Genomic DNA, 5,586 nt, shown 5'->3' on the forward strand with positions numbered 1-5,586 from the left:
TGACCAAATATGTGGACACTCCTTAGTGGTCTAAAGTTGACATAAAGCCAAGTATAATACCTCCCTCCAATATTTAGCCTAAGGGCCATCTATGCTTTATTTTTTTCCTGAATATTTCAAGTTAATAATTTCTAATTTCCATGGCAGAGATGTCTAGCTGCTGAATCAATCTGTTTTCTTTTTCTGACAGGCATGTCTACACTATTGTATTCCTTACCTTGGAGGGACACAAAAAGGGAATTAGATCCAATGTAGCTCACATCCCATGTAAGTATTTGTCTTTATGTCTGTCTTATTATAAGACACTGTGATAGGTGGAATTTTATCAAGACTCTTGAGATTGCACTTTATTGGGGCAATTCTCTTCTCCTGGTAAATGTGGGAAGCTCTTGTGATGAGGTAGTTCCTACTTTGATGAGGATACATTAAGTGGTTAAGATGAATATGCCACTTTTTTACAGCTATCAAATGAGAGATTCATTTGCTGACCTTGAAGAATCAAGTCACTGTGAATCTAACAGATGCAGGGAATGGATTCTGCCAGTTATCAAGTGAATTTTGGAAAAGGGCTGTGAGCCTCAGATGAAATGCTACCTCTGGCCAACACATGGATGGCGCTTGATGAAAATCTGATTACCCATCAAAACTATGCCTTTACTCCTGCCCATGCACACTCTGAGATAAATGTATTGTTTTAAACCAGGACTTAGACTAATTTGTTGCATACTAGGTAAAGTTATTATAGCCATATGTATTATGAAAAATTATTTTGAACTATGTCAAATACATAGGAAACAATGAAAAATAATGTTGAGTATTATTATGTATCTACTATGAACTTTGAACAAATATTGACATTACATTGTACTCCAGATATTTTTCAGGAATAAAAGATTACAAATAATTATGAAGTCGCCTGCATAGATTTTCTAATTCTGTGGACCACTCATTTCTATCTGAGAAGCAACCCACTGTTCTGAAGATTGCTAAGTACATTCTAAAAAGTATTATTTCATTATATGTGTGTATAGGTCTAAAAGCAACATACATCTTCCCTTTTCTCATTTAATCTTGCCTTCTGAATACAGGCAGATTAAAACACTTATGCTATGACTCTCTTTTGTTGCTATTTCTTTTTAATTATTGCCCAATTTCATATTATAAATTTCAATGAGAATCTGTTAGTTATTGTGACAGACATTTAATGCTTACTGAAGAAGCAAGGTACTCAACACACCTGCCAGTTTTTCTGCAGGTGAGTCATGCCATGTGACTGATTCTGGCCAGCTGCCTCTTTGGGGGAAGTCATGGTTGTCACTCATTGCTGGGCTGAAGTACTAAAGGATGCCTGCAGAGCACTTGGCTCATCCTTTCCTCTGCCTTGGCAACCAAGGAAATGGCACTGCTATGATTGATGCATAGACTCAAAACAGCCAGAATATCTCGGAAGGCTTCTGGCCTACCGAGTTATGAAATTTGTCTTAAGATTTTGCATGAGTAAAACACAAATCTTTGGTGTATAATTTTAGGTGTTTTAATCCTGTTCTGAGAATCTCTCCTTCAAATCCCTGGCAATCATCAACCTAAATTATATCTCTATGCTGTATCTGGCTATTCTGCCACACAGAATCATCATGATATGCAACCATTAATAACTGACTTTTTTCATTTAGGATTATGTTTTGGTGGTTTGTTCTTACTACACTATACATCAGTACTCCATTCCTTTTAATTAAAAAGTTTCTCTGACAGTGGAACCAGGATGTATCCCTGGTGCACAAAAGGACTTTGGGAGCACATTCCCCGTGGAGGGATACTCCCTTAACCTAGAGGCAGGTGGGGTGGGGGGAGTCCCTACTCCAAATGACTTGACAGATTCTTGATCCCTCCTGGAAGGTATCACCCTCCCTGTGAAGTGTGTGTGTGTGGGGGATGGGACGGGAAGGTGGGTGGTCAGGGGGTATGGGAGGGAGATGAAGGGAGGGAGGAAGAAACTGGGATCGATATGTAAAATAAAAAAATTAAAAAATAAATTTAAAAAAGGTTCCTTATTTTAAAAGATTTATTTTTATCATTTTTATTTACATCTCTATGTTTTATGTGACTGTATGCCAAGTCCATGAGGATGGCTGCAGAGGTCAGTAGAGAGCCTTGGTTCTCCTGGAGCTTGAATGATGGCAGTTATGAACCTCCTGCCATGGGTCCTGTGAACTCCAGTCTTCTGGAAGAGCAGCAAGTGCTCTTATCCATGGAGCCATCTTTCAAGCCCCCTTTCCAAGTTTTGTTTATTATGGTAAATATACATAGCCACAAAATGTGCTGTCAGTTATTTTAAAGTATGCCATTCAATGGTTTAAAATACATTCATAATATGCACCCACTACCACTATCCATCAAGAACTCTTTTTTTTTTTTTTTTTTCTACAGGTTTTTCTAGAAGATTAAGATGCATCCCTGCAGTTAAAGGCAGCATTCACTAAACAGCAGGCAAAAGCCCTGACCCTCTCCCGGAGAGGCTTCCAGGAATATTAACGTCCCATCTTCTGACAGAATGCACTTCAAATCCTACCCCTTTTCCTTTCCTCCTTTAATAGAAACGTTTGCTCTAAAGTTGTCTGTGTGTGTACTTGTGCGCACACACCTATACCAAAGGTCTATTTTACATATCTGACAATGTATGGGGAAAAGTTACTCCAATATGCCAAAGAAGCCAAGTACCTCACACCCAGGGCAAAGTTTCTCCTCAAAAACCCCCACATTCTGAGTGTCACCGTGGGTTCCTACAATCCGAAATCTAGTGAGCTTGTGGTCTGGAGACCTGTGCTGGACTTCTCCCAGAGGGAAAGAGGAGGGCAAGGTGTAGTGGGGAAGTGTGAGCACCCAGGGCCCAATCACCAGGATGTCTGCACTAGTCAGGGACTGTGGGGTACAGGTCTCAGGACATGCAGCTTGTGGCCCTATGTGCCTGGACAGGGGCAGGAAACCATTCAAGTCCCCCATGCTGTGCTGCAGACCTGACTCCTCAGCTATCACTTCTTTTATTACCCTCACCAGATAATGGGAACTTTTCACACTCTGTGCCCAGGACTCCACTGTGAGCCCTGAAAGCCCATTAAGAGGTTTAGCTGCCACTTAGTTCCCTGGCCCTTGACACCTGGATGGGCAGTCAGTGTTGTGATACACAGCACACTGTGGTTTTCAGGCTGTTGCATGGCTTGTGGGAAAAGCGGAAGATGGACAGCAGAGGCCGAGTCCCATCCTGTCTGTCTGGGCTGAAAGCTGGGGTAACCCACACAGTCCTTTAGCAGGGCCGGCCTAGGGCCCTTTAGGCTGCGGTCTTCACTGCATTCAGTGCCTGGTATTCTTGCTTCGCTCTCTCCCTCTGCTCCTGTAGATCAACTGCACCCGCTCCAGCTGCCATTCATGAAACTTCTGCTCATAAGCGGCCAGGTCCTCAGCCTCACATGCTGAGAGTTTTTCTTTAACAAACTGGGTGGTCAGAGTCAAAAGACTTTCTGATTCAACTCTGCCCAACTCCTGCAGTTTAGATCGAGAAGCCTTAAATTGCTGCAGGTATCGGGGAAGCTTGGAATGTTCTGGTTCCTCAATGTCTAGCTCCACCAGGTTGCCTTCACCTTCCTGGGGCTGTGTCTCTGAGGCCTGGTCTGCTGGAGACATCACCTCCTTCAGGACTCCATCTAGCACATTGAGCACTTCTCTACATAGCTTGAAGTCTTCAGCGGTGGAGGCCACCTTCTCCATCACTTGAAGGGCTCTGTCAAGGTAGCCTGGTGTCCATATCAGAGGCATGTCTCGACACACAGCCTGCAGCCTATGCTGCAGCTCCACCTTCCCAAGAAGTGCATAGCCATACAGCTGGAACTCAAGCCTACTGTGTTCTTTTGTTTGAGGCCTGGAAGCAACAGGGACACACCAAAGTTCCTTTCCTCTTCCCATGTTAGCTCTGTCTTCTTGGCCAGGCAATGGTATAAAACATAAAGGGAGAGAAGCTGGGTAGATGACACTTCAAAGGCTTCTTGCATCATGAGCTCAAAAACCACAGATAAAGCATCTTTGTAATTTTCTTGCTTTATGAAAGAATCGATCAGTAAATTGAACATAAAGTTATCTGGAAAAATTCCATACTGAACCTTATTAACAAGGGTGTACAGGCTTTGTCTTGCGCACCATATTTCAGACACTGTCTAATCCAGCTGTGGATGGTTCAGTCTCTCAGGTACCAGCAGTTGGGACTGTGTTGAAATTTGTAAAGATAAGTACTATGCAGAATCTATATCTTCTGGAGATGAAATGTTGTCCACAAACCATGATATTGACAAAGAGCTAACAGGCAACTTCCTTTCATATGCCTTGTCCATTAAGGATGCCAGATCAGCCAGGTGGCATTGCTCTTTCTCCCTTGTTTCCCACTGGTGGCTGTCCACCTACGCTGTGGAAAGTATGCATCTTTTACCTGCCAGGGAAAGGTGAGGCGTAGATACTCTCTGAGCCAGGAGCATCCCACACCGCACCATGGGGGCTGCCATCTTGAAGCATCCATCAAGAACTTTTGTCATTTTGAGAAATCGAAACACTACCCCCATTAAACAAGAGCTCCTTTCCCATTGTACCTCTAGACTCCAGTATAATGGTTAGTTTTTACATATACTTGACATAAGCGACTCATTTGTGAAGAACTTGCAATTGAGAAATGTCTCCAGAAGATTGGCCTGTAAACTAGTATGTAGTATATTTCCTTGATTAGTGATTGATATTGGAGTACTCAGCCCCTTGTGGGTGATGCCATCCCTAGACTGGTGGTCCTGGGTGCTGTAAGAGAGCAGGCAGAACAAGTCAGTAAGCAGCACTCCCCCATGGACTCTGCATCAGCTCCTGGCTCCAGGTTCCTCCCCTGCTTGAGTTCTTTCCCTGACTTCCTTTGATAATGGACTGTGATGTGAAAGTGAAACAAAAGAAAACCACTTCCTCCTGAATTTGCCTATGGTCATGATGTTTTATCACAGCAATAGAAATCCTGATTAAGCCATAGATACCCTAAGATATATGGCAATTAAGACTTTGTCATATGGTTTTAAGTACTCTAAGAATTTCAAATCTCATACACACAGAGTCATATGGAATTCATTATCAGTTCATCATATACTGTCATTCTCTCTCTCTTTGTCTTTCTTCCTTATTTGTTTTGAGATAGGGTTTCAAATAATCCAGTTTTTCTTCAAACATTCTATGCATCTGAGGGTGTTTGTTTCCTGTTTCCACTTCCTAAGTGTGTGCCACTAGTGGATTGCTTCCTTCTATAGACACAATAATAGGCTATTGTATGTTCTAATCATACTTTTGATTTTTTGTACATCTATCAGTGGGCATTTTGCATATATCTACTTTTTGGTTAGTGTGCTATACTCTATTGTGAGCATGAGTATGCACACATCTATCTCAGACACTGTTTTAAATTCTTTAGGGCATATATTCAGAAGTGGAATTGCCAGATTATATGGTATATCTATTTTAATTTTTCTGAGTAGCTATCATACGTTATAAGACATAAAACTTATCTCCAATTTA

The 5,586-nt window shown here is 42.0% G+C and overlaps 1 pseudogene; it reads right to left on the bottom strand.

The window, feature by feature from the left end:
• Nucleotides 1-3,318: 3,318 nt before the first annotated feature.
• On the bottom strand, nucleotides 3,319-4,547 carry LOC127222348 (28S ribosomal protein S27, mitochondrial-like; annotated as a pseudogene).
• Between the last annotated feature and the right edge of the window lie 1,039 nt (nucleotides 4,548-5,586).

Source organism: Phodopus roborovskii, unplaced genomic scaffold (genome assembly GCF_943737965.1).
Source record: "Phodopus roborovskii unplaced genomic scaffold, PHOROB, whole genome shotgun sequence".
NCBI classification, from domain to species: domain Eukaryota; kingdom Metazoa; phylum Chordata; class Mammalia; order Rodentia; family Cricetidae; genus Phodopus; species Phodopus roborovskii.